At 41.5% G+C, this 9,813-nt stretch overlaps 1 long non-coding RNA gene across 2 annotated transcripts; it reads left to right on the top strand.

The window, feature by feature from the left end:
- Window positions 1-209: 209 nt before the first annotated feature.
- LOC123185750 (uncharacterized) lies at window positions 210-3,979 on the top strand. Of its 2 annotated transcripts, XR_006493488.1 has the most exons (5): window positions 210-1,113; window positions 1,295-1,519; window positions 1,616-2,358; window positions 2,489-2,758; window positions 3,862-3,979. It is a non-coding gene; the product is annotated as an uncharacterized lncRNA (long non-coding RNA). The 2 variants fall into 2 exon arrangements; XR_006493487.1 differs by having other exon boundaries at window positions 210-1,519.
- The last annotated feature ends 5,834 nt before the right edge of the window (window positions 3,980-9,813 follow it).

Here is a 9,813-nt window from a genome sequence, read left to right as displayed (position 1 = left end):
TCTCAAAAAAGGAAAAAAATCGCATTGATATGTCCCTCACGGCCAAAAAGAAAAAAAAATCTCATTGATATGTCCCTGACGGCCAAAACTATGGTTCAGATCCAATCTCTCATGTTTCTCTGAAAAAAGCAAAAAGAATCTCCCGGATATCTCCCAATAAAAAAGTCATGGATACCCTCACGACCAGAATTTCCCAATCTCTCCAAAATTGTCACGTACGCGTGTCTCTCCCACGACCCAACTCTAACCATCTCTGACCAATAACTATCTAAAAGGGATAAAACTCTCGCGTATATCTCTCCAGAGAGCCAAATCTCTCAAATTGTTATGGTAGAGGTTTAAATCTAACCTAGCAGCCTCCGTTTCCTTCCATGGTTTCTACTGTCCAAGACCTCCGATCGATGGCAGTTGATCGTTCTTCCCTCCTCCGGCTAGAGCACGACCAAGGAATGACGCCTTCCAGTTTGAAGCCTACATCGCTGGCTCTCCATTTGATCCACCCATCACAAGGTACGGTACTCCATCGACTATCCCTCAACTGTTCTTTCAACAGCACTAGCGGCCCCAGTTTGATTGGATGAAACCGTATAATTCTGGGTTGTTTCCATGGCACTACATGTACAGGTATTGCTTATTTGTGTGATTTGGAGCCATGGAGACAACAATCCATGATAGCTCATGGCTTCATATGCAATTTCGTTCAAATCTTTAGTCCCTGGCGAGTTTGACCAAGATCTGATGGATTAGTTACTCTCTCTCTTATCACACGTGCTGATTTCTCTATGCTGAGTTTGACCAAGATCTGATGGATTAGTTACTCTCTCTCTTTTATCACACGTGCTGATTTATCTATGCTGATTTGTCACATGCATATTTACTTGAACCATTCTTACTATTACAGTGGCACAACTAATCACGTATAGTTATCTACCGATGCATATTGGCTCATCCGAAAGAAAATTGTTCATCCACCAGACTGGGTTTATTGCGAGTCCAATACTGGCGGTGCCGAGTCCAATACCGACTGCTCTGTTGCTTCTCATCGCTGGCATGTGTATGGCGCCATGCCAGTATGCAACAACAATCCTGGTGCCCGTATGAATAACTCTTGATGTAGGTATATGTTGAATCTCCAGTCTGCACACGATCTTTCTTGATTAGGCATAGCATGCGTGCATTGGAGAAATATTAATATAATGTAATAAAAGAAACATGTGTGTATATACTGTTTGCATCCGAGTTGAGGTGTTTTGCTCATGTTTTATTTTGCACAGTGGTCATCGACCGGTTATAGGTTGCTCCAGGCCTCGAAGGCCCGGCGGTACTGCTCCTCCACATGGAGAGCTGATGGTGCTGCTGCTCCTCGGCACCTTTGAGCGGTCTGTTAATAGGAGGCGTGAGGCAAGCTGCAAGACTTCACGGCACCTTTGAGTGGTCTGCTAATAGAAGGCATGAGGCGAGCTGCAAGATTTCAGGCACATAAACAGCGCAATGGCAAGAGCTATATAATATCACATTGGTACGTATATATTCTTCTTTCCATATGACCATCAATTTCTTCTGATCGCTCAATTTCTAGATATTTATACGTTTGATTCATGCATTCTTTTTTCAGATATTCTGGACCCCGCAGGAGAATATATATTTAAGTGGTGTACATGTACTATGTATAACTAGAAGAAGATTACTATATTTGTGACTACACTAGAAATTTATAGTTGTTGCAGCACGTGGTTAGTTTACAATATCACGGTGGTGGTCATCGACCAGTTATAGGGTGCTCCAGTGCTCGAAGGCCCGGCGGTACTGCTCCTCGACAGGGAGAGCTGGTGGTGTTGCTGCTCCTCGGCACCTTGGAGCGGTCTGCTAATATGAGGCGTGAGGCGAGCTGCAAGACTTCAAGCACACAAACAGCACAAAAGCAAGAGCTATACAATATCACATTGATACGTATGTATTCTCCTTTTTGTAGGACCATAAATTTCTTCTAATCGCTCAATCTCTAGATATTTATACACTTGATTCATATTTTTCTTTTTTCAGATATTCTGCACCCCGCAGGAGACATTATATATTTAAGTGGTGTATACATCTACTATATATACCTACAAGATTACCTATGTTTGCGACTCTACAAGTACTGGAAAAAAAATTGAACTAGAAATTTATAGATCCTGCATCACGTGGTTAGGTTTTTGTTTTCTACTTGCCAACAATACTTGATGAATTAGGATATTGGCTATTTACAAGGAACGGTCAGCCAGATCAGTTAGCTTTATCATATTATATACTTGGAACTGATTTTTTTTTTTCAGATTCTATTCCTAAATGGTTCATGGCTACACGTCCCGTTTTCAGGTTTGTTTGTCAGATTTGTTCTTCTCCTCATAGTCTATCCTCTGAATATTATAATCTATTTTCTATCAGGTTTCTAAATTGTATGATTGTCTTCCCGCAAAAAAAAATTGTATGATTGTTTTGCTTCTAGGATTATTCTGTCCATGCCTTGGCTTTCACCTAGATGGACAAGAGTCTGTTCTTTAGTGAGACGCCCAGCTGCAAGTTGTTGTTTGACCAGTTGTGAGGTGTCTCAGAGGCACCAAATGGATGTTCATAATGTTCATCTATCTACATATCATGTGGTACACGGCCCAGAAAGAAGCAGTACGATGGTTGGTCCAAAACTAAGCTCATTCTTAGCATGGGATCACTGCCGAGATTTCTTTCTCTTGACAAGCAGCATCATTGCTTACACCAGGTTAGAGAAGCTTCCTTTTGAAAATTTCGTCTTTTAGCTTTGGAAGTTTTAAATATTGAGACCAGTAGATTGTGCAATTTCCATTTCTTTAGTAGTAGGTGACATACAAGAACACAAATGATGTACTGTTTTGTTTTGTTTTTCTTACTAAAACCATGAAGTGTTATCCTTTTCATTAAAATAATGATAACACTTTGAGTTGTTAGTACAATTAACCATGGGATCAAGACTCAAAAAGTAAATGCTAGAGCATTTAAACTTAGCATGCCTTGAAGTTATTAAACAGGAAATCATACTTACTGATTGTGATATAAAATAGTGACTGCTACGCCCACTACAAGATATAATAGTTCAACACAATGATTGCCGAGGAGCCACCATGGAAGGTGACTCTGTAAAAAAGAACACAAATTTAACATGTTCAGATTAATGACCCTACAATGTCAGCACACAAGATAGATAGATGAACATTAAGATTTCATTCAGCCCAAATTTTTGTTCAGTCGAACTCGCCAAAGATGCTTGATGTATGTCAACCACTAGACAAATTCTAGATAGAAGAGTGAAGAGCCTTAGATTTAATTAGTAGTTTGATCGTTTAGTATTTCCTTTGGATGGCATGACGTGCTTCTGGTCAATTAATTATTTGGTCTTCTAACCCGCATCTAGGGAAGAGGTGAAAATATCAACCAATTTATCATCGAGTTTGATTTATCTCTTTTCTTGACTTATCCCTTTATTGCTTAGATATTGCACGAAGTGAGTAGAACACAGTTCTAGCACATTAGTTTCAGCATAAAAGCATGTACAACACAATGGATTTATACTACATTTTGTTATCTTAGTCTTTTTTCCAAGCAATTCGATATGTTTCATTAATTTCATCACTAATTACACATGAATGAAAGAGGAGACAATGTCACATGAAAATCACTATAAATGATTATTTTGGGTGTAACTAAATAATTAGATGGGCCTGTGAATCAAGATTAGATGGTTGTTCAATCACTAGATCACTACTATCATTTTATGCATACTATCATAATGTAATGACGGGAGGTGACAAGTTTGTCGGGCTGGTGTGTAATGACAACACAATGCAGGAGTTCTTTAGCGGCGGCAAAGAGTCGAGGTGCAGCAATACTGATGCATCATGCAATGCCAAGTGAACAAATGGTGTCTCTCGGGAAATTACGGGGACGGATACGAGCACTATGTACCGTTGTCCTACTATTAAGAAGTTATATTGCTGTTTCTCATCAAGACATTGTTTAATAAGGAAAACCATTTTCTTATGAAAAAATCCATGTGGCAACATGGTTCATCTAATATTATTCTTGAAGCGGACTGATTCAGCTTCAAGTGTGTAGGTTTGGTGAGATCATCATTTCCATCATTCCAGTAGGACATGTTCTCAAAATATTACGTCATTGCAATTGTGAGTAAAGACTGATAAAAAACATAACAATTCGCAACCTAGCCCGTGCAGGTGCACGGGTCGACGACTAGTTGCAACTAATGAGTTAGTTGCGGGATGATGTATTATGGAACGAGTAAAGAGACTTGCCGGTAACGAGATTGAACTAGGTATTAAGATACCGACGATCGAATCTCGGCAAGTAACATACCGATGACAAAGGGAACAACGTATGTTGTTATGCGGTCTGACCAATAAAGATCTTCGTAGAATATGTAGGAGCCAATATGGGCATCCAGGTCCCGCTACTGGTTATTGACCAGAGAGGTGTCTCGGTCATGTCTACATAGTTCTCGAACCCGTAGGGTCCGCACGCTTAACGTTCGTTGACGATATAGTACTATATGAGTTATGTATTTTGATGACCGAATGTTGTTCGGAGTCCGGGATGAGATCATGGACATGACGAGGAACTCCAGAATGCTCCGGAGATAAAGTTTGATATATGGGATAATAGAGTTTGGTCAACGGAAGGGTTCCGGAAATCACCGGAAGGGGTCCGAATGTTTCCCGAAATGTTTGGGTACGAGAACACTTTATTTGAGCCAAAGGGGAAAGCCCACAAGGTTTTTGGAAAGCGCAAAAGGAAGTTTTGCGGAGTCCAGGGGCCAGACGTCAGGGTCCCTGGCGTCTAGGTCCAGACGCCGGGAACCCTGGCGTCTGTCCCTAGAGTCCGAGAAGGACTCTTGCCTTTCGGGCAAAACCGACTTTGAGGAGGCTTTTACTCCAAGTTTCGACCCTAGGGCTCAACATATAAATAGAGGGGCAGGGCTAGCACCAAAGACACATCAAGAAACACCAAGCCGTGTGCCGGCAACCCCGTCCCCTCTAGTTTATCCTCCGTCATAGTTTTCGTAGTGCTTAGGCGAAGCCCTGCGGAGATTGTTCTTCACCAACACCGTCACCACGCCGTCGTGCTACCGGAACTCATCTACTACTTCGCCCCTCTTGCTGGATCGAGAAGGCGAGGACGTCACCGAGCCGAACGTGTGCAGAACTCGGAGGTGCCGTGCTTTCGGTACTTGGATCGGTCGGACGTAAATACGTACGACTACATCAACCGTGTTGATATAACGCTTCCGCGAACGGTCTACGAGGGTACGTAGACAACACTCTCCCCTCTCATTGCTATGCATCACCATGATCTTGCGTGTGCGTAGGAAATTTTTTGAAATTACTACGTTCCCCAATAGTGGCATCCGAGCCAGGTTTTATGTGTTGATGTTATATGCACGAGTAGAACACAAGTGAGTTGTGGGCGATATAAGTCATACTGCTTACGAACATGTCATACTTTGGTTCGGCGGTATTGTTGGATGAAGTGGCCCGGAACGACATTACGCATATGCTTACGCGAGACTGGTTCTACCGATGTGCTTTGCACACAGGTGGCTGGCGGGTGTCAGTTTCTCCAACTTTAGTTGAATCGAGTATGGCTACGCCCGGTCCTTACGAAGGTTAAAACATCACCAACTTGACAAACTATCATCGTGGTTTTGATGCGTAGGTAAGAACGGTTCTTGCTAAGCCCGTAGCAGCCATGTAAAACTTGCAACAACAAAGTAGAGGATGTCTAACTTGTTTTTGCAGGGCATGTTGTGATGTGATATGGTCAAGACATGATGCTAAATTTTATTGTATGAGATGATCATGTTTTGTAACCGAGTTATCGGCAACTGGCAGGAGCCATATGGTTGTCGCTTTATTGTATGCAATGCAATCACGCTGTAATGCTTTACTTTATCACTAAGCGGTAGCGATAGTCGTGGAAGCATAAGATTGGCGAGACGACAACGATGCTATGATGGAGATCAAGGTGTCGCGCCGGTGACGATGGTGATCATGATGGTACTTCGGAGATGGAGCTCACAAGTACAAGATGATGATGGCCATATCATATCACTTATATTGATTTCATGTGATGTTTATCTTTTATGCATCTTATCTTGCTTTGATTGACAGTAGCATTATAAGATGATCTCTCACTAAATTTCAAGATAAAAGTGTTCTCCCTGAGTATGCACTATTGCCAAAGTTCATCGTGCCCAGAAACCACGTGATGATCGGGTGTGATAAGCTCTACGTCCATCTACAACGGGTGCAAGCCAGTTTTTGCACACGCAGAATACTCAAGTTAAACTTGACGACCCTAGCATATGCAGATATGGCCTCGGAACACTGAGACCGAAAGGTCGAGCGTGAATCATATAGCAGATATGATCAACATATTGATGTTCACCATTGAAATCTACTCCATTTCACGTGATGATCGGTTATGGTTTAGTTGATTTGGATCACGTGATCACTTAGAAGATTAGAGGGATGTCTTTCTAAGTGGGAGTTCTTAAGTAATATAATTAATTGAACTTAAATTTATCATGAACTTAGTACCTGATAGTATTTTGCTTGTCTATGTTGATTGTAGATAGATGGCTCGTGTTGTTGTTCCGTTGAATATTAATGCGTTCCTTGAGAAAGCAAAGTTGAAAGATGATGGTAGAAATTACACGGACTGGATCCGTAACTTGAGGATTATCCTCATTGCTGCACAGAAGAATTACGTCCTGGAAGCACCGCTAAGTGCCAAGCCTGCTGCAGGAGCAACACCAGATGTTATGAACGTCTGGCAGAGCAAAGCTGATGACTACTCGATAGTTCAGTGTGCCATGCTTTATGGCTTAGAACCGGGTCTTCAACGACGTTTTTAACGTCATGAAGCATATGAGATGTTCCAGGAGTTGAAGTTAATATTTCAAGCAAATGCCCGGATTGAGAGATATGAAGTCTCCAATAAGTTCTATAGCTGCAAGATGGAGGAGAATAGTTCTGTCAGTGAACATATACTCAAAATGTCTGGGTATCATAATCACTTGATTCAACTGGGAGTTAATCTTCCTGTTGATAGTGTCATTGACAGAGTTCTTCAATCACTGCCACCAAGCTACAAGAGCTTCGTGATGAACTATAACATGCAAGGGATGGAAAAGACGATTCCCGAGCTCTTCGCAATGCTAAAGGCTGCGGGGTAGAAATCAAGAAGGAGCATCAAGTGTTGATGGTCAATAAGACCACCAGTTTCAAGAAAAGGGCAAAGGGAAGAAGAAGGGGAACTTCAAGAAGAACAATAAACAAGTTGCTGCTCAGGAGAAGAAACCCAAATCTGGACCTAAGCCTGAAACTGAGTGCTTCTACTGCAAGCAGACTGGACACTGGAAGCGGAACTGCCCCAAGTATTTGGCGGATAAGAAGGATGGCAAGGTGAACAAAGGTATATGTGATATACATGTTATTGATGTGTACCTTACTAGAGCTCGCAGTAGCACCTGGGTATTTTATACTGGTTCTGTTGCTAATATTTGCAACTCGAAACAGGGACTACGGATTAAGCAAACACTGGCGAAGGACGAGGTGACGATGCGCGTGGGAAATGGTTCCAAAGTCGATGTGATCGCAGTCGGCACGCTACCTCTACATCTACCTTTGGGATTAGTATTAGACCTAAATAATTATTATTTGGTGCCAGCGTTGAGCATGAACATTATATCTGGATCTTGTTTGATGCGAGACGGTTATTCATTTAAATCAGAGAATAATGGTTGTTCTATTTATATGAGTAATATCTTTTGTGGTCATGCACCCTTGAAGAGTGGTCTGTTTTTTATGAATCTCGATAGTAGTGATACACATATTCATAATGTTGAAGCCAAAAGATGTAGAGTTGATATTGATAGTGCAACTTATTTGTGGCACTGCCGTTTAGGTCATATCGGTATAAAGCGCATGAAGAAACTCCATGCTGATGGACTTTTGGAACCACTTGATTATGAATCACTTGGTACTTGCGAACCGTGCCTCATGGGCAAGATGACTAAAACGCCATTTTCTGGTACTATGGAGAGAGTAATAAATTTGTTGGAAATCATACATACAGATGTATGTGGTCCGATGAATGTTGAGGCTCGTGGCGGATATCGTTATTTTCTCACCTTCACAGATGATTTAAGCAGATATGGGTATATCTACTTAATGAAACATAAATCTGAAACATTTGAAAAGTTCAAAGAATTTCAGAGTGAAGTTGAAAATCATCGTAACAAGAAAATAAAATTTCGACGATCTGATCGTGGAGGAGAATATTTGAGTTACGAGTTTGGTCTACATTTGAAACAAAGCGGAATAGTTTCGCAACTCATGCCACCCGGAACACCACAACGAAATGGTGTGTCCGAACGTCGTAATCGTACCTTACTAGATATGGTGCGATCTATGATGTCTCTTACTGATTTGCCACTATCATTTTGGGGTTATGATTTAGAGACGACCGCATTCACGTTAAATAGGGAACCATCGAAATCCGTTGAGACGACGCCTTATGAACTATGGTTTGGCAAGAAACCAAAGTTGTCGTTTCTTAAAGTTTGGGGTTGCGATGCTTATGTGAAAAAGCTTCAACCTGATAAGCTCGAACCCAAATCGGAGAAATGTGTCTTCATAGGATACCCAAAGGAGACTGTTAGGTACACCTTCTATCATAGATCCGAAGGCAAGACATTCGTTGCTACGAGTGGATCCTTTCTAGAGAAGGAGTTTCTCTCGAAAGAAGTGAGTGGGAGGAAAGTAGAACTTGATGAGGTAACTGTACCTGCTCCCTTATTGGAAAGTAGTTCATCACAGAATCCGGTTTCTGTGACACCTACACCAATTAGTGAGGAAGTTAATGATGATGATCATGGAACTTCAGATCAAGTTATTACTGAACCTCGTAGATCAACCAGAGTAAGATCCGCACCAGAGTGGTACGGTAATCCTGTTCTGGAAGTCATGCTACTAGATCATGATGAACCTACGAACTATGAAGAAGCGATGGTGAGCCCAGATTCCGCAAAATGGCTAGAAGCCATGAAATCTGAGATGGGATCCATGTATGAGAACAAAGTGTGGACTTTGGTTGACTTGTCCGTTGATCGGCAAGCAATTGAGAATAAATGGATCTTCAAGAAGAAGACTGACACTGATGGTAATGTTACTGTCTACAAAGCTCGACTTGTTGTGAAAGGTTTTCCACAAGTCCAAGGGATTGACTACGATGAGACATTCTCACCCATAGTGATGCGTAAGTCTGTCCGAATCATGTTAGCAATTGCTGCATTTTATGATTATGAAATTTGGCAAATGGATGTCAAAACTGCATTCCTGAATGGATTTCTGGAAGAAGAGTTGTATATGATACAACCAGTAGGTTTTGTCGATCCAAAGGGAGCTAACAAAGTGTGCAAGCTCCAGCGATCCATTTATGGACTGGTGCAAGCCTCTCGGAGTTGGAATAAACACTTTGATAGTGTGATCAAAGCATTTGGTTTTGTACAAACTTTTGGAGAAGCCTGTATTTACAAGAAAGTGAGTGGGAGCTCTGTAGCATTTCTGATATTATATGTGGATGACATATTACTAATTGGAAATGATATAGAATTTCTGGATAGCACAAAGGGATACTTGAATAAGAGTTTTTCAATGAAAGACCTCGGTGAAGCTACTTACATATTGGGCATTAAGATCTATAGAGATAGATCAAGACGCT

This window comes from Triticum aestivum, chromosome 2A, assembly GCF_018294505.1.
Source record: "Triticum aestivum cultivar Chinese Spring chromosome 2A, IWGSC CS RefSeq v2.1, whole genome shotgun sequence".
NCBI lineage: Eukaryota > Viridiplantae > Streptophyta > Magnoliopsida > Poales > Poaceae > Triticum > Triticum aestivum.
Note: the sequence above shows the minus strand (reverse complement) of the source record. Positions and strands in the feature narration are given on the sequence as shown.